The sequence below is a fragment of the Ictidomys tridecemlineatus genome, chromosome 7 (genome assembly GCF_052094955.1).
Source record: "Ictidomys tridecemlineatus isolate mIctTri1 chromosome 7, mIctTri1.hap1, whole genome shotgun sequence".
Lineage (NCBI taxonomy): Eukaryota > Metazoa > Chordata > Mammalia > Rodentia > Sciuridae > Ictidomys > Ictidomys tridecemlineatus.
Window position 1 is genome coordinate 119,165,065 of NC_135483.1, and position 20,022 is coordinate 119,185,086.

The 20,022-nt window shown below is 36.1% G+C and overlaps 1 long non-coding RNA gene across 1 annotated transcript in view; it reads right to left on the bottom strand.

The window, feature by feature from the left end:
- LOC144365323 (uncharacterized) overlaps positions 1-14,725 on the bottom strand; it is a 35,936-nt gene extending 21,211 nt beyond the window's left edge. Inside the window, exon 1 of the long non-coding RNA XR_013423630.1 lies at positions 14,588-14,725. This is a non-coding gene — a long non-coding RNA (uncharacterized LOC144365323). The remainder of the gene's footprint in view (positions 1-14,587) is intronic.
- Positions 14,726-20,022: the final 5,297 nt, after the last annotated feature.

The window sequence follows — 20,022 nt, forward strand, 5'->3', positions numbered from 1 at the left end:
ATGGAAAAAACTTAAGGATTCAAACCCAGAAGTGGGAGGAAGGAGTATAATTCACCAAATGAACAACATTGATCATTGGGAAAGTTTCACACACAGGTTCAATTTTTACCAATTCCTGGGGATTAGGTTTTCCAGGTTAGTTACTATTTTCTCCATTCCCTTTGCTCTTTGTGTAATCAGGCAGAGCTCAGAAACATGGCGAATCCACTACAACAACAACAATAATCCACTTGAAAGAAGGAGACAATCAAATACTCACCAAACCAACTATGAATTTGCAGAGCTTTTGGAGTTGTAGCAGTTCTGAAAAAGAACCATTACCCCTTCACCTTCAAAAACAACATCAGACTCTATTGTGTTCTGTAAAATCATCTGTAAGTGTGAGCTAGCTAAGTTCCATTTTTAATTCTCTTTATACACATCTCCCATTCATTTATTAGAATGTTTAAAACTGCAGCCTTTGCTAAAAGCCAGTCCACAAACACAATAAAATTTTTCATTAAAATATTTAAAACCCAGAACGGCAGTAATAACATCAAAACTAAATGCTAGCAGCCTGCAGCAGCAAATCTCAAGTGGCCCTTCCACCATGCAGCCCTGTTCAAAGAGGCAGCATTTCACACTTTGTCCAAAAAAGCAGAGCTAGCCAAAATCTTGAATTGTCCAATGAAATGTATGAAAGCCTTCCAATCCCTACCCTCTAATCCTTTCATAATGTAGAGCTGGATAGACAGTAGATAGATGATAGATAGAATGAATTACCATATGGAGCTGAGCCTGCTGTGAGTGTGTTTTGCAAACTAGCACACCCTGCCATGGAGGCCTGGAGAGGATGGGGAGCTGATGCTATCCCCAGGAAGGATAGAGGGTCAGCTTAGCACCAACAGGTAGAGCCATTTGTGTGTACTGCCATCTATCAGATCTATTAAGATAGGAATGAAGTGCTCAATGCTCACCAAATACAGGAAGCAAAAAAAAAAAAAAAAAAAAAAGTGTGATACACAGAACAGAAAATTGGAAATGAGAACTGCTGCCCAGGAAGTATCAGACTTGAGATCTGAAGACAGGCAGAGAGATCCTGTGGGGCCTAAGCATAGAGCTCACTTATTCTACAGTTTTCTGAAATATCTTTAACAGGGACAGGGTTCCCCAACTGGCAATAAGAACCTCAAACTGCAAACACACCTGGGAAAAATAGTAACACTAACTTGATTTAGCACAAGTTCTGCAGAGCTGCCTTTCTTGAGAAAGATTTCAATTTGAGGGTGAGGACTGAGCAATCATAGGGAGGAGATATAACATAAGAAAGAATTGTCCTGTGGAGAGAGCAAACAACTGCAAGAAGGCAGCTTAATCCAGCAAGAACTTACAGCTCCAGGTCACTTTTATATCCCCCCACAAAAAAAAAAAAAAACCAAATACATCACAGCAGCTGTTTAGGGAACCCCCTTCCAGAATGACCTAGACCCATAATCAACCTCAGGATGGTGAACAGAAGTAGATTCCAAATCCTGGTACCATGAGCTCATGCAGCAGCAGGCTTATGTTCTACAATCAGGGAGAAAGCAAGCATCAGCAATGTGAAATGCAGAGGGCTGCAGGGGAAAGTGGTCATGTTCCAAGGAAAGGAGTAGAGGAACCCATATTCCTTAAGAATGTATGTTTTTTTTTTTTTAAGAGACCACTTCTCTTGTTTTGTGTTGGGAATTCATAATCTCAGTTCTTTGATACTTATCAGTCATATTGCAATAGAGTTCCCATTTTTTCATAATAATCAAATATCATTTAACCTGAATGTTCTCAAAGTAGAGGTAAATTAAGCTAATTGAATTGACTTGACAAAAACAACTTCAGAAACCTTTTCGCAGTCAGGTTTCCTCATCTCAGTCCAGAATAAAAGACTATTTTCCCAATCCTTCCAATAATGGTACACACAAATTAGATTAATGCAAACATGTAAGTGAAAAGTTAATTCATTATATAATGAACTTAACTCCATTGAAGAACCCTTATTGAGAAAATGTTTGTATTGGAAAGTCAATAAGAAATTAGATGAATAATGGTTTTTGCCATTCATAAATGACATCTGATCCCTGGGAAGTGAGAAGTCAAACTTACATGAAATAGGCAGTAGGCAACTTTTATCTATTAAAAATATAAGGAAGAGATAACAATAGCTAGATTTAGGAAGAAACCAGATAGTAAGAGAATTCAGTCATTTTTACACATTCACACTGATATTCTTCAGTGCACTCTGATATTCTTCATTTTTTCCTATGAATATTTTCGTATTTTCCTATCCAAATGTGTTTCAAAAAAACCTCATATCCTTACCTAAGAACAGACAACCAGTATATTTACACCAAATACTAACCAGAAAAATGGCAAGTGAATTGGAAAAAGAATAAGATTCTATGTAATTCAGTTATCTGAACCATAGGGTTCCAATCCCTTCTAAAGGCATCTTGACCAACACCAAAGCTACTTTTCTCACTGTGGGACATCCTGTATTAAAAAAAAAAAATCAATCAACCAACCAACATATGCTCAGTGAGCCCAGTTATTTTCATTGCATACATTTGGAATGACAAAGTATCTTTGAATGAAGAGGTGATGTTCTAATTTTGGAAGGCTCACTCCACCACAGTGTGGCAGGTGCTCAAAGTCAACTCCATGTGCCTCTCTAGAGGATACATAGAACCTCACTACACATAACACATTTCAAGTCCGTAAGACCCCAGAAAAAGAAAGTGGCTGCCTCCACAAAATTCCAGTTCCACAATAGCCAGCGCTCTGCCAACCAAGTGTTAGAAAGAAGCTCTAAGCAAATGTAAAAATAGCCAATAGTCACAGATTTGAAGATTATGTTCACAGGACTAATCAGTCTTTGATGGCATGAATTATTTGCATGATTCTCATTATTAACCCAATTTCTAAAATTCCATCACAGGGTGCATTTCTTGCTCATGTTTGAAGGCTCTTATTGTAAGAGCTCCTCCATGAAGTGATATCCTAATTGCTATGAAAATAATCAAGGTACCACTTAACACTCTTGTCTCAAGATATTTATTTTTAGCCTCTTACTCTTACCCTACTGTAGAACCCTTTACCTTCCCAGTCCCTTTTTATTACTCAAAGATTATACACATTCGAATAAAGAGAAACAAGAAAATGTCAATAAACAAAACAAAGAAAAATTTACTCTCCCTCTTTACAATTACTCTTATAATAATTAGAAGCACAAACATGGGGATCATTATATTTCAAATATTGTCATGGTAACAAAGTAATGCCAGGCAGCTGCTTAAGATTTTTTTATACTCTTTTCATTTGTTAAAATACTTCCAACATTGTTTGGATCTTTTCACCAGCTGGCCAGAAATGGATTTAAGTCCACTTTATGTTACAACGTCTCTAAGGCCAAGAGCTTCAGACATTTTGAAGTTCCACATTAACAGGGTGCACATGTATAAATAAGGAAAGCCGGCTTTACAGCTTGGAGGTGTGTAGCCCTGGATCTCACTCCCACAATGCTTGAAAAATTCCCAACTTGATTAACTTTCAGAGCCTATAAAATGCTTTGAGCTCCTCCAAGAAAGACGCTATATAAATACAAAGTATTATTATTAGGTGGCACTGGAATTTATGAACAGTTTAGTTACTTCATCAGTTTCTTAGGATGTAATTTTTGTTCTGGCTCGCACAAATCCACCTGTAGGGCTAAAACAAAATTTGGTCCAATGATCCAAAAAACCACCCTCTCTCAAACAATAAAGTGAAGATATTCTCATTAGCTAGAAATAGCTAATTAACTTTTCATACTGTTGGAACCTCACATTACACCTGTAAGGAGTCACACTAAGCCACCCCTAGGGTCAGCCAAACCATGTAATTCTGTTCCTTTGGGGTGGCATCTCTGGAAAACCATCACAATTATCTTTCAAAATATCTACTGCAAAAATAAATGCATTCAAAATTATATTTTTCTTAACTCAATAATTTAGCTAAATTTCCATGCACCCTCTTAATGCGCATTTCTGGATATAATGATTTTCATAAGTTTAGTATCAACTACCAAAATCCACAATTTATTTGCCAGTGAAGTAAGAAATATTCATTGATTTCTGATAATTATTTTAAAAAAACTCACACATGTACAAATATATGATAAAGCAATATAGTGTATATCAGGGAGGAAGGAATACAGAATATAAAACAACCAAAAGATTTAGGATTCAACTGAAAAAGAAAATTGGAAATATGCACTTCTAAAGGTGATTAATAACATACAGCTGATGGTTGTTTTCCATTGACTGAACTAAATCAGATGTTGTATTAATTACAAGTGAATATTCCAGCAGGAGGTCAGAGGAGCAACTGAAATTGAGAAGTGCATCACCAAAGTCGAGTTGGGACTAAACTGGTGGTCCAGGTTCATTAAAATCATCTGGAGAGCTTTAAAATAATACTGATACCTGGGTCCCACACCAGACCAATTAAATTAGAACCTCGGGAAGTGGAGCCCAGGCATAGTATTTTAAAAGCTCCCAAGGTAATTCTAATATGCGCCAGGGTTGAAAAACACTAGTCGAGACTTAGAGGGAGTCAGTCGGACAGAAAAGCAGTGGGGACAAGCATAAAAGTGAGGGAAAGATGCCTAGGTGAATAGTAGGTGCACTTGGGGACCAGTGAGCCAGCCCAGAAGGATGGGCAGGAGATTCTGAAAAGAGCAGAAGGGCTGAATGCACATACAGAAGGCCTTGAAATCCAGAACCACAATTTGGCTGATCATCTCCTCCTCAGACCCAGCCATTCTGAGCCCCAATTCCTCCTCGAGATGTGAAGTTTTTTAATATTTTAAGTTGTTAATATAAAATATTTTAAAACAACCATCCATTTTCCAGAATATTTAGTCTTCTAGGATACATCTCTCACAGTTTAATCATTCCTCATAAGAGCCTGATGCTTTCTCAAAAACTGGAACCCAGAAAATTTCAGTTTTTGGGATATGGTCTCCCCAGGCAGAGGAGCCCTACTGAGCCCTGGCACAGGACATTCACCAGGAGGAAGCACAAGAGCCTGAGCACTTTGCCTTCAGGTCACATAACTGCATGCATGTTAAATTTTTAGTCCACAACAGCTTCTAAATTGGGGTGGATGCTGGTTTGTCTTGCTTTATTTTGATTTGTTTTGCTTTAATAAACTACATAGCTATTCTATGAGTGTGCAGTTGAATTTTTTTTTTTTCCTTAACGGCAGGACTTCGCATTCATCCCTGTTCTATTTCAGCATATTTGTTTTGGCCCGCTCTCCCAGCCTCCTTCCTTGAAAGTTAATTATGTTTGATTAACATGATCTGAATGTGTCTGTTTCCAAGTGCCAAAGTGAAGTATTCATTAGCCCTTCGGTGTGATGCACAAATTACTCCACCAAACAGTAAGGAACCAATTTGGACCCTTGGGAACAATTTAACTCAATTCCAAGATACTTCAATGCCACTTCCCTGGTATTCTTCCCACCTAAACAATTTATATGAAGAAAAGGCAGCAAGGAATTGATGAGCTAAACAAAGAAGTAAGGAATCCTGAGCTGAGAGTTTCCTGTCTGACTTTCTGTGAGTTTGGATCCCTCAAACATCAGCTGAACTTTCTTTGTAGAAGGCCATCGTCAGATAGCTAAGCAGCCCCTCAGCTCTTTTTCTGCCCCTTTGTCTCTCCACCATCATAAACTGATTTATTTCATTCCAAGATTATGAAATTTAGCCTATTGTTCATTATTAGCATCTTTAATCTAGAGGTATGTAATTTCTATTTGGAAGATGAGTGGGAGAAGACCCTGATTCCAGTTAGCATTCTTTTCCAAAGAGCAACCTCACCCTCACATGGACTTAGCTCTGGCCAGGGGCCCCTTTCCTTCCCTATAAATCAGAAATTATACTGACCTACTTTTCTGAGCATAGCTAATAAAAAGTTGTGTGAAGCACCATCCAGATATAACGTGGCCTATAAATGCTTTATGTTCTGCAAGTGGCATGGGACAGCCATGCATTTCTAAAGCTTAGGGGCCATATGCCTAAAGTTTGCATCTTAATTACAACTAAGAGAATTCCACATGTGTTGGCAAGTAAGACATTCTATTTGTACTTGGCAGGTTCATTTTCTTTAATAAATTAGATAATCTAATTTGGGTTATTTTCGCTGTTGTTAATTTTCTCCCCTGTTCTTCTGGACAGAAAAGATGAAAGAAAAAAAAATATGAAGAGTAGGAGCCTGTGGAACATCTCAGAATTCAGAAAGAACCATGAATGTGACCTCACATCGAGGCTGATCTATCTGTGTGAACAGATATACATGTGAATATGTGTTCTCTAATATGTGTATTGAGGGAGTATTTAAACTGAGATTCATGGGCTCACCTCTCTGAGTAGTGACAGCATCTGACAGGAAAGGAGGAAGGGAGCTCTGGACACCCAAACAATGAACACAAAAGGCTGTTTCACATTCTGTCAGGAAGAGTTGAGGTGGTGGAACTGATGAGTCACGTGGCACCAAGCACTGCATGTTCAAATTCTGCAGTTTCTAAAAGTATTCAGCATGCTTAATTTTCTCCCATTGCTGATATTAATGATAGCACTTAGCATTTCTAAAACATTTTTCATCTTCAAAGCACTATATGAACATTACCTAATTAACTAACATTAACTAATTATAATTAAACTTGCCCTGGGCTTGCAAATCAGGAGAACTTGAGGAAGGGAGGGGAGAGGAAGGAGAAAAGAAGAAAAGCTTTCTAGACAGACAGGTTCCCCGAGTTTTCTCAGACTGAATTTCGACTTAAATTATCAAAGATTTTTTAAACAGTCCTTGAGATAACCTAATAGGCCTTCCCAACTTCCCAGTGGTTAAATATTGATGAGACTGATGGTAAATGGTCTCCAGAAAAGAAAAATTGTCATTCTTATACTAACTTATATTAATAGAAGAATTTAAATGCCACTTAAAAGTGTTTCTCTGAAGCAACATGTTCTAAAATATTGAGCCAAAGAAATCTCTTTTCCTAGAGCAACTTCCCTTCACACACACACACACACACACACACACACACACACACACACACTGCTCAGTGGCGTCAGAATTCCGACTTCCAGGCTTTAAGTGCAGTGAGCTCAGTGTTCTAACTCATAAGCCTATTTCAGACATTTTAATGTATCTATTGAATTTCCTTTTTATTAACCTTAGCAAAAACTTTCAGTAATATTATATCCCAAGATCAAATAAAACATCCTGTTTCCATAATTCCTAGACAGAAAAGCCATATAATCAAATGAGTCTATTTGGATGCTTATGTTCTGTACATTACACTTATCTAAATTTATACGCCAAGGAGCGAGTGGGGAGATAGGGTTTAAGGCCTCTTAAAAGTTCCCTCGCTTTCATTCTCGAAATGTCTAGATGAAATATGTTGCTACGCTTGACTGGAAACCGTTGCTAAGACTTTGTTCGAGTCAGAACTTGCTGAGACTCTGTCCTAAAGCATGCACTTTAGTAACCTGCAAATTCTGTATTGTATCAAAAAATAATGTTCCTCCTTTACGGTTCTTCAAAGGTCAGTGTTTAATAGGACGGCGGTGCAAAACATGGCAAAAATAGTATAATTTATCTTGGCTTTTGTTTTTGTTTTATTTCACATACTTGCATTGGTAACATCATCCTATTTCTATCAATAAAGCAGACTTTTGTAATGTTATAGAAAAATCATTGCAACATGCCTGTATCCCTATAGGTTTGTGTACTTTAAAGGCCTCCAAGCTTGAAGGGAATATAATCTTCACTTCTCAGTAAGTTTCAGATAGGAACTGATACAGCTCAGTTAACAGTGGTTACACTCAGAAGCCGGTTATCAATCACCTATGATGCTGGTGTGTGTCGTTTATCTCTGCTGAATTTGATCTTTTACTGCACCCTTCTAACCTCCATGTAATGGGAGCCTACAGGTCTTGTTCTCCGAACAAGTCACCTCCATCTTCTGAGTGCCCACCTACCTCCCTCTGAAGATACCCCTCATCTTTCTCCTCAAAAGCCTGAATCTCAGAGGTAATAGAGGTTTGAGCATAAATAAATGGCTGCAAGCACCATCAAAACATCCAGTAGAGGCCAGAGCCTCTAATCTCCCACTAATTTTTTTGTTTTTCAAAGATGATCCTCAGCCTTTTGCTTTGCAAAGACACACAACTATATTTTAATTCTTAATTCTCTTAAGAAAAGTTCTTTTTGATTTGGGACTTTTGTTTTATTTGTGCTGTGTGTGTGTGTGTGTGTTAACAGAGAAATTAATTCAACATTTGGAAAGTGTCCAATGTCAAAGAAAAAGTGGATTATACAGAAATCAACATGTCACATTCTGGGAGGGATGATCCCTGGGGCACCCCATCATGGGACTCTTTCAGAAATAGACAAATAAAGGGACCACAAAATAAATCAAAAGAGAACATAATTTTTAAGATATTTAAAATCCTCTCACTGTAAGGCTAATGGCATATGCCATTTTCATTTGATGGCCTGAGGCAAAGTCCCCTAACTACACATAATGCTCACAGAATCACATCTTTTATTTTTTGTCTTCTGCCAAGGAAGTTATATGACTCCTTATGGTGTCTTAGGAAAACTCAGTATACAATGTGTAAGCTTGCTCTGCTACCTGAATCCTTTAGAGAGATACATTTGCTAAAGGATGAAACCTAATTTCTGAGCTCCACCTAATTGTCGAATCCAAAATCTCTTACATTCTTGATAATTGTTCTATATAATTACAATTTCAAATGGCATCAAATCTGCTCTAGCAACAGAGAATTTTATATGGAGGCTTTCCTCAAACATTTTTCTAAGTTAGAAAAAAAGGGAAATATTTTATATGCCATGTGTTCTGAGCTTGACGATTCATAATAAATGACAAAATGTGTTGTATGAAGGTAACACAACCCCAATATTAATACTTGGAAGTCAAACCTTGCTGTGCATAGGTTCACTACACAGCCTATTACACAATGTTTTTACATTATTTAAATCCATTTGCTTAACACTGTGTGATTCCTGCTGTAAACTCATGAGGCTGTGATATGCAGAATCTCCACCCTCACATCTTTGATCTGTTGTGCTTGAGAGAGGGTGAGGACTTTAATTAGAAGTCGAGTCTTGAATAACTTTTTCTGAATAAAGGTAAAAGAGTTTCAAAAGATGAAACCGTTATCTTCAAGATCAAGCCTGTTTGTTTGAGGATTTTGAAGTAAAGAAGGGTCCCACATGTGAGGGCTGGGAATGAAGGAAGGACCAATTTAGAAATGTGCTTTTTCAGAGATGCAGAATATGTGATTAACATACCCATGCCAGGACTGCACTCTCCCCTGAATAGAGGACTCATGCTGTGAGCCTTCTTCTCCCTGCAGTTTACATCAAGACAGGAAAAGAAACCAAGCTTCTGAGCAAGGAAACTGAGAACCTGGATTATGCCTAGTAAATGAACTAAAGCAATCTCTGTAATGGCTGTTACATGTTACATTTCTTTTATGTACCCCAAGCAAAATCTGTTTAAAATAAATTTTAGGTTTAAACTGGAAGAGCTCCTAGCATAATGGTATAAGGTACCCAGGACAAAATTGAAATGATCATTCTAGAGCTACAAAAATCTCAGGAACATAAATTTTAATTTCATGGTATGCCTTGAAGTGGTGGTTTTGCAATAAATTTAAAATATATGTAGTCTCAGTGTTTGCCTGGCAAATGCAAATACATGAAACAAACATGGTTAGTAAATGAATCGACAATTCGCTACACTTGAAGAAATCCGTTTTTATACTGAATATTTCAATTGGCAAAGATTTTTTTTAAAAAATTGTCTTTCTAAAGGAATTACCATGAGTACAATTCACATGATGGTCCCAAAGTGATCAGGGGTAGTAAAACCATGGGTTTTCTGGTCAAAAAATAATAATAATAATTTAAAAATTAAAAACCTTAAACAACTGAGGAAATGTTCTTGCTACAATAATTTTCTTTGTTGTATGTACATGGATTCCAAAAACAAACAAATACAAACCAGTTCAAGTTCCCTTGCTGAAGGATCAAGAAGCAAAAAAAAAAAAAAAAAAAAAAAAACTAATAGAAGTAAAAAGCAAAACAAAACCACCCATCAAAGGATATAACTGGGCATGGTGGCACACACTTGTGATCCTGGCAACTCAGGAGGCCAAGATAGGGTCACAAGTTGAAGGCCAACCTCAGCAACATAGGAAGACCCTGAGCAACTTAGTAAAACCCTATTTCAAAATTAAAAAATAATAATAAAAACAACTGGGGGTGTAACTTGGTAATAATATGCCTGTGGGTTCAATCCCCAGTGAAAAATAAAGAAGAAGGACACATTCCAGATGGACTTTAGTAGGTTCTTACCTGTGCAGTTTTCAAGTATAAAATAGCTCAGAGGCTAAGACACCTTAAAGTGGAGCTGATAACATTTCAGCAACTCACCCACTCAACAAACCTGTCATCAAAAGAGCTTATTGAATGAGACCGATGTGATTCTGCAATCTGTATTTGGGGTAAAAATAGGAGTTCATAACCCACTTGAATCTAATGTATGAAATACGATTTGTAATGTTTTGAACAACCAATAAAAAATTAACAATTAAAAAAAGAGAATTCTCATCAATTCTTGCCCACCCCCACCATATACACACTTTTTAAAATGTAAACGATCATTCTTGATTTATCAATTTTTCAGACTAATGACACAAATTTCACATTCCCCTTCAGTGGTACATTTGCTTATAAGTTATTTCTTCCTTCTCTTTTTTTCAGAAGTGCATTTTATAGCACCAGTCACTTTTCTCAAAAGAAATTCTTGCGTTTTTTTTTTTGTTTGTTTGTTTTTGTTTTTTGTTTTTTGGTCAAGCTATACCATCTATCTCACTCCATCAATTCTTTTTATTTTTTTAAAGAGTTTGTTTGAAAGATGCCAGTTAGTCTTCAGTGTTGACACTGACTTCCTTACTACCTTCACCAATCAGCTACAGCAGCTGGAATCCAGGGACCTTAGAAATTTATACTGTGGGATCACATTGTTCTCTATATTCACAAGAAAAAAAAAGTTCCAAAGTACCATCCCTATTTCATCCTTTCCTGAATCATCTTAAAAGTGTGTGATTAAAGCTCTTCAATTCTATCCACTGAATCTCCATTGCCAGAGGCAATAATGCAGTGAAGATACCAGGAAGCTGCTAACTCCGAGTCCAGTGTTGTCCTGGGCCCACATTCCTGCTCCTCCCTAGTGGAGCTTTGGCCAAGAAGCATCCACCTTTTTGGCCTCAGCACCTTCCTGTATAAAATGAGTAGGTTGGATAGTTATGAATACAGAAGACAATACCAGCATGTGATCACACAGCGAAGAAAGGCAAGCGACTCAATTGGTTATTTTGTTTTATATATATATATATATATATATATATATATATATATATATATATATATATATATTTAGTTGTAGATGGACACAATACCTTTATTTTATTCCTTTATTTTTATGTGGTGCTGAGGATCGAACCCAGTATTCCACATGTGCTGGGCGAGCACTCTACCACTGAGCCACAACTCTAGCTCCTCAATTAGTTCTTGATGTTGTGTAAACCTATTTGAGAAGGTTTGTTCATTCTTTCCAGAGGTCATTAATATACTAGGATATTTAGATTTGGTAATGGGTGAAGTGTTCATTGGTGCCCTGTCAGATTGGGAAGATCATCCAGTCGTGAACTGTCTGCTTCTAGAGAGAAACACATTATTCAATGTGTACTACATATGCAAACTCAAATTTTAAGGTACAACTTTCTGTTTTCATTCAACAAATCTTTCCTTTGGTTTTAGTGTTTGAATTAAATATTGGTTTGTTTCATAATTGACATGATAATTTAAATTTTGTAATGTTTCAGAAAGGAGGGTGAGTTGTTATTCAGGATGACCCTCCCAATGTACCTACATTTCACCCACTCCATCACTTCATCCTCCTTCCTGGCCTTTTGGTCTGAACTCATTCCCACCTGGCATGATTTTACATGCTTGTTTATTATTTGGATGTTTTAGTTTTTTTTCTCCCAACAGGATGAAAGTTTCATGAGGGCAGGATTTTTGTTTGTGTTATTAACCCTTATATGTCCAGGATATAGGGAAAAGTCTAGTTTATTTGTAGGTGCTTAATAAATATTTTAACTGAATGATATTTGATTTTAAAAAGACTATTGTATGGAATATTACCAAATATTAATAACAATAACATTGTTTCATAATCATATGTATGTGTATGGGTTCTATGTGTGTATATAACAATCTCAGAAAAAAGAGAAAAGGTCACAAAGACAAGGATTAAAGCTTTGTAGGCATTAAGCCTTCTAAATTCTTGCTACTCAAAACGTTTGGCCTAAGACCTGGTAACGTTGGCATCAAAAAATGTTGACATTAGCATGGTCAAAGATGTGTAATCATTTTTGATTACACATTTGGGGTACATCATACATACCCCAAATCTATTGAATCAGAATCACTATTTTAACAAAACGCCAGGTGATTCAAATGCACATTAAATTTGAGAAGCACTGACGTAAGGATCTATAAAATTTCTTCCCTGATACAAACTTCCTTGTCTAGTATAGATGTCTAGTAGCCATAGGATAGTAGAAGATTATTCCTGATGATTTGCTTTTAGATCCCTTAGGACTAGAATGGAATCAGAAGGCCTTTTTACCTAGTTCCAGAAAGACTCCCTGCTTATTGATGCTTGAAATTCCTTCAACAAGGAAGTGGAACCTTTTACTTTTACAACCAGAAAAAAAAAAAAAAAAGCCTAAAGTGCAAATACTCAGAAAAGATAAAACCAAGAAATTTAATCATACTAAGGTGAAACTGAACACCAAGAATAAAAGGCAAAGATCGGATTTCTGCAAATTTTGCTAGGGAAGAAGGAGTTGAGAGAGGAAAAGGGTATTCAATGCTTATAGGTTATTCACTAGTGAAATAATATCATAGAAGGAGGAGAACAGGAACCAGAATATAAAATTTAAGGTCATGACAATTTTTGTTCAGCAAACCCTATCTGTTTTGAATTGAAAGAAAATAATCTATTGCTATCCATACAAATTTATGAAGATTTTCAAATTCTAACTTTATTATCAAAGTATTTTGTTCCTGATTTAAATAACGCAAGTATTACCCAATAACCCCAAATAATTTATCGCCTAGTGAACTACGCGTTCCCTTTAGCAATTCTGCAGCACACCAGAGGAAGTGATGGCCCCAGGATCTGTGCTGAAGAGGAGCACCCCAGTACGTTAACCATTTGGAGAAATCAGGACAATGAAAGCACACTTTTTCTGGGAACTCAACCTGTTACCAGCTGATAGTCATCTTAAGAGGCACTTTTCTATAAATCACTGCAATTTAAAAACCAAATGCTTTGAAACTCCTTTTGCTAGATCAAATCAAAGTGACTCTCAGTTGGTGGAAGGCCCAGATGTGAGTTTCATAACACACATCAATTACTATCTAATCCATCACTTGTAATGACTGAGTGTGCTCACTCTTATTCCCAGAACCAGTGTCATGGAAACAAATAACAGCATCAAGGTAGGAATGGAATGAAAAAAACCGCTCTAGTCACTATCTGCAGAGCAAAAGTTGAACATGTGTCAGCATACACTCAGTTTGGCCTTTTAATCTCAAACCATATCATCTCTTGAACTATTTAAAGCCCAAACTTAAGAAGCAAAAGATGTTGCTATGGCAAAGTGTCAATTTCTCTAATAGCTCCTAGGACACTTTCTCTGGTAACAGCTAAACGTTTCCAGATAATGGTATGTTCATCAAAATGTTCATTAACCTCAGTGATGGACACATGAGAAGTGTTGGTTTATTTGTGTCCTTCACATTGTCACAGGCCACTTTCAACCAAAAATAACACTGCAAATTAACACAATGTGAATAAGATGACATAAACATGAACTAGTACATAGTCCATTGGAATAGCTAAACTATTCTCACAGCTGAATTTCTAGTCCATTGCCACACGACAGGGGTGTGTCAGCTATCATCACTTCATTTCCTACTCGAACTGGTTGATCAGTGATTCTGGTGAGAGATCATCATCACCATCACTAAAATTTATTTAGTGTTCACTATGTGCAGGGACTGCTCTGTATGTGTTATATGCATTCATTAATTTCTTCCTTATAAAACTCATTATGTGGTAAGTAATAGTATTATTATTTGTTTTATAAGTGAAGAACTAAAGCCGGAGTGGTTAAGGATTTGTACAAGGTCACACAAGTAACTGTGTTCAATTCTTAACAGAGTATAGGCCTTGTCCTTCCTTGTCACATTTCTAACAGCTCCACAAACACATTACCTCCCATTCTCCCTGACCAGCTAGAATGTTATCTAAAAGAAAGTTGGATGAATAAAGAGATGCAGGGAATGCACTAAGAAGACTTCTTTGCAACAATCACTTTAGCAATCAAAGAGAGCATCCACAAGGTTAGCATTTTACCTACCCAGGTCTGTGGCCTTGGAGATGAAATGTGTAACTTCCTTGAATATGCTGCTTGTGGGGACAGCCCAGACAGCACGATCACCTGAAAACCAGCCCAGCAAGAGCACCATCCCACCTCAGGTGTTATTTTTCTTGTGTGTTCACTCTGGGAACCTGAATCTTAACTGTGCCACTGAGAAGTTAAACATTTCATGGAGACTGCAGATGATTAACTACAGTGACAGATTCTTCTCTATGGAATAAGAACCATAAACAGTTTTCTATAACTTAACTTAAGCAAAAGACATATGTGTCTTTCTGTGTATGTATATACAAAATATAAATGTATACAAATATATTATCAAGCATTTATTTATATATATCTATATTAATTTATGTATAATATATATATTATATATATATATGTATATCAAGCATTCATATTATCTTGGACTACACAACATACAATGTGGCCGATAGTACTAATCTGCGTAGGTCTCTCCTTACACTGTCCATCATATTCTGTACTCCACACTATCCTTGTCATACCTGTGTCCTATGCTTTGGCAAGTCATTTCCTTGGGTAAATTCCTGCATTGCTAAATCCAGGAAATTTTTAATCTCTATTTTACCCTTACATGGAACATGGCTTAAGTATAGAGTTTAAACAGTAGTATTTCTTTTTTTTCCATGATAGTCACTTTATTTTTTAATGATATACATTTTATAATGTTAAATTATATTTTTACATTTCTGGAATAAGCTCTACTCAGTCATCTTATACCATTTTTATTTTGAATAAGCAATTTCTCAAAATATGCATAAACATGCATAAATCACAAGTGTGTACTTTGAGGAATATGACAAAGTGAACCTGTCTTGTAACCACATCCAGATTTTAAAAATACAACTTCTGAAACACCCCCAGGAATCACTTTTCCAATTCTTTTTCCCTCCCTCTTCTTCAAAAGTAATCAATCCCTAACTCCTAATAGCAGTGAGAAGTTTGACCTAATTGTGAACTTGACATAAATGGACTTGGACAGAATGTATTACACTGTATGTGATTTCTTTAGGTCATAAACATATTCACATATTTCATCTTGTTATGATGTAAATATTTAGCTTGTTTATTTTCATTGTTGTATAGTATTTTATTGTATAAATATATCAAAGTGGGCTGGGGTGGAGGCTCAGGGCTGGGGTTGAGGCTCAGCGGTAGAGCGCTTGCCTAGCACATGCAAGGCCCTGGTTCAATCCTCAGCACCACATAAAATAAATAAGTAAAATAAAGGTATTGTGTCCAACTACAATTGAAAAATAAATATTTTTTAAAAATTATATATATCAAAGTGTATCAGTAATATTTTTAACAATGTTTGCTTTCTCCAGCACATTTTTTAGTTCTTCGGCTAGAAGAGGCTCTTCTTTCAAGGTGCATGATCCTCCTGTGCTATTCTTGTCTGTATGACCCTGCTTCACATGACTCCCATTCTTGTCCTGTGTGTGGCTACCCTGAGGCCACTGGAGAAATACTTGTTTTTACTTTTATTTGCTCCTTTTGTTCAAAAAAATAAATAAGTAACATTTTTCAGATAGTGATCTAAACAGAGGATGACGAACCCTCTCCCAACTTTGTGGGAAAATAGGCTGTCTTCCCCTATCCATCCTTATACTTAGTTTCTGAAACAAATAAACATTCTTACTGAGTCTTCTAAGAGAGTTAAAACATGATCTAACTCAGCTCAGAGGAATAAAATTAATTTTCAAAGTCCATGTTGGTTGCCTGGCCCAGGACAAAATAACAGACAAGCTAAGAAATCATTTGTGAGTCACACAAATAGTTCCCCATAGAAGGAACCTGGTTTTAGTGCTATTTGTAGTTTTTGCCCTATTCTTAGTCTCCAAAATAATATTAAATGTGCTGGGATAATAATCATTCATGTGCCATTATCTAAATAATCAAAAACATTTAGAAATCCCATAAGATTGATAATGGTCACCAAGGAGGAAGGAAGCTCAAACACACACATTTGACGTAACAACATACCAAACAAACACTAGGTAGACAAGAGAGGCTAACTTCTTAACTTGGAGAACTGTCAAACAGGAGCTCATTCCTCAGCTCTTATAGCTCTTTTTATCTTCTTTTTAACCTAATCAATACTTTGCTTTAGAAATTGCCTTAAAATAACATTGGTTTATTCAGTGTAACCCTTAAGTCATCTAGAAAACAATGCAATAGAAGAATAAAAACAATTTTAAAACCTAAACTAGTTAAGATTCATTTGCAAGTAAAAGAGACACTATTCTGAGTTGGTGATGTTAAAAATCATGAGAGGGAGGGAAATTAGTGGCTCAAAACACAGTAAAATCCAGAGCAGTCTGTACCAGAGGTGGAACTCCTGGACTCAGTTTCTCTCTACCTCTGGGTTGACTTCACTCTTGAGTATGCTTATGGAGACCTTGTAGCTCAGGTTTACCCGTAACCTAGAGCTAGTACTCATGGCAGAAAGGTATTATCTCTTCTCCATAATTCTAACAAATGTCCATGAATTGAGTGTCATTGTCCTAGACTAGGTTACATGACCATCCCTGAACCAACCATATGTCAAGGGAATATGATACACTGGAAATGAGAGTAGAGGGAGATTCTATAATCTCCATCTAAACATCATATCCTGAAGGAGCTAGGGAGGGGCAGTTCCCCCAAAATGAAATCAAGCAAATCAACTTCCCAACCTGAGCTAGTAAATTAACGACAAACATTTTTACAAAGGGAAATTAAGCCCAATGACACAATGTCACAATTCCAACATCTTAACTAATTGGCAAGTTCAGGCATACACTGAAAATATATTAGCACAGAATCCTTCCATTTCTGACAAGAAAATATGTGGATCACTCAGCTAGAAATTAAAATCTGAATCCATTTAGAAACAATCAGGAACTCAGTTCTAAAGTCATGAGCATTCACATACATGATAATATACTCTCATGTCAAAGAGGTCTGTTTCATTTTCACTTTCATTTTCATCTTGTCCTGACATTATACCATATGTCGTGGGCCAAGTGCTCTTGTATACAAAATGGGTTCAGAGTAAATGAGCTAAAAATGTCTGACATACATAATGGCTCTTGTTTCAACTTAGCTGTGAATAGTAGATTACTGCAAACACCAAAATAATAGTGCTGCTAATGAGGATATTTGTTCATAACTTACTATACTGTCAACTCTAATGCTCAACCACAATGGCTATTATTTATTGATATGTTGTGTGTATACAAAGCAGGGGCTGAGGCCAAAAGCAGCCTCTGAATAGAGCTCACGTCTATTAGATGGTGAAGAATCTCTTACAGGTAACTATTTTAAGAGATTTTGCCCCAAATCTCTATTGTTGGAGATACCTTGATTGAGAGGCCTAGATTTACAATTAGAATACTAGGATTCACTCTATAAGAGACAAAAACAAATGTACAAAAGACAACTTCCAGGGCTGGTGAGGAGGGAGACAAAAAGGTACTTTTAGATGTCATCAATGGGAATGCCTTTGATCCAGTCTTTTGGAAAGGAATCTGACATGATATATTAAAATTTTAAAAGCACATATCCTTTGACTCAGCAAATTTACTTCTGGGAATCAATCCTGTAAAAATTAAAGTACCAGTATATAAGGCATACATAACAAGAATGTTTATTGCAGTTGCATTTGTAATGGCAAAAACTTGAAACAACTTACATGTCTACAAAGGATGGAAAGGTTAAATAGCAGCACATACTGTGGTGCCAGTTATCATCTAGCTATTAAAAGAATGAGTCACATTTATATCCTAACTTTGTATGTATGTGACATAGTATTCAGTGGGGAAAGCAAGTTACAGGAGAGAAAGGTAGGTAAGGAAAAAAGCAACAGCTACATATATATACATAATTCTATCCCATCTTTGAAAGATAGAGCAGTGGGGCTTGAATTCTGCTTTTGCAATTTAAGGAATCTTTAAACTTCAATTTGTGCATCTGCAAAATAAACATAATCATTTAGTGATGATCAGATGAAGTGATAATAAAAATTATTTGTGAACTATAGATAGCAAACAAATTGTCACTCAGTTAATATATTAGAAGATAGCCTCATGAAGTCTGAAGCTTAGGCCTCCAAGGGGAATAGCAACTTGCAAAGTTTTCTGTCAATGCCAATATTTGGCATCTCTTCTGGTCTCCAACTGTGTGTATCCAGATTTACAAGAAAGAAACCAAATGGTGAAATATAGTTAGTACTACTGCAGATTACCCATACTGTGCCAGAAAAACAACTACATGTATTCCCTAAAGGAGCCACACAATCCATTTGGTACTTTCAGGCCTAACAAGACCAAGTTTATTTTTGTGGCTAGTTAAGTAGCTAGAACATAGAAGATAATAGCCTTGTAGAAATAGCATTACATATAGGAAGAATCTTCAATTTTTGAAATCAATGTGTTCTCTTAATATATGCTTAATAGAGAGTTTTAATCGTACAGTTAATACAATTTTATATCTTACCTCAGATGGCCATTTCAACCCTAAGCTTTACTTCTTTGTGAGATGTGTAACCTTGGAAAATGACTGTTCCATGTCTCAGTTCTTTCATTTGCAAAATTGGGTAGATAATGCCACTTACTATTATAACAACTAAACGAGTTAAAACATCTAAAGAAAATTACCTAATAGATAGTAAATAAAAGTTATTATCATCCTAATCTTTCCATTTAACATATGTTCATGTTTTTCATTACAAGACTGATCAATATGGAAATTGATTAATGATGCTTAATAGTATATGTCTATCAAATAAGTACACTGTAATTTATTTGGACATTATTCTAAGAAATAGAAAAATGCTTGCTTATGTTTCCAATTTTTCCTGATATTTCACAATTATGAATAATATCAATATGGTGATCTTTTTCTATTCATGATTATTCTCATAAAATAAACCCCTAGAAAGAGCTTAAAGGAAGAAAAGGTATACCAGTCTTTAGCTATTTTGATACATCTTGAAAGTAGGAGTTTAGGTTATGACTATATCGTTTCTTATTCCTTTGTGAACCTCCCTTAGAACTCGACAAAATGTTCTTCACCCAGCCATTCAACACCTGCTGATGTTTGTTCTCAAGGTTCATTCAAGAAAGGTCATTATAAGAAATTATCATGTTAAAATTCATCTATTAAAACTGTTAGAATTTCAAGAGCTTTGTTGCTAATAAGGCAATTTTGAACTCCTAAAAAACCAGGAAAACCTACTTACTCAATTGACATTTTTAGCACATAAAATTCCCCCTATGAATCATGTGCTCACAAACCATGCACCCCTGAACATTCAGCTCCTCTGACTCATTCTGAAACATTCTGACAACTTCTCCATTGATATTCAAAATTTCCCAATACTGTAAGATCCTCCTTTCCTCTAATTAATT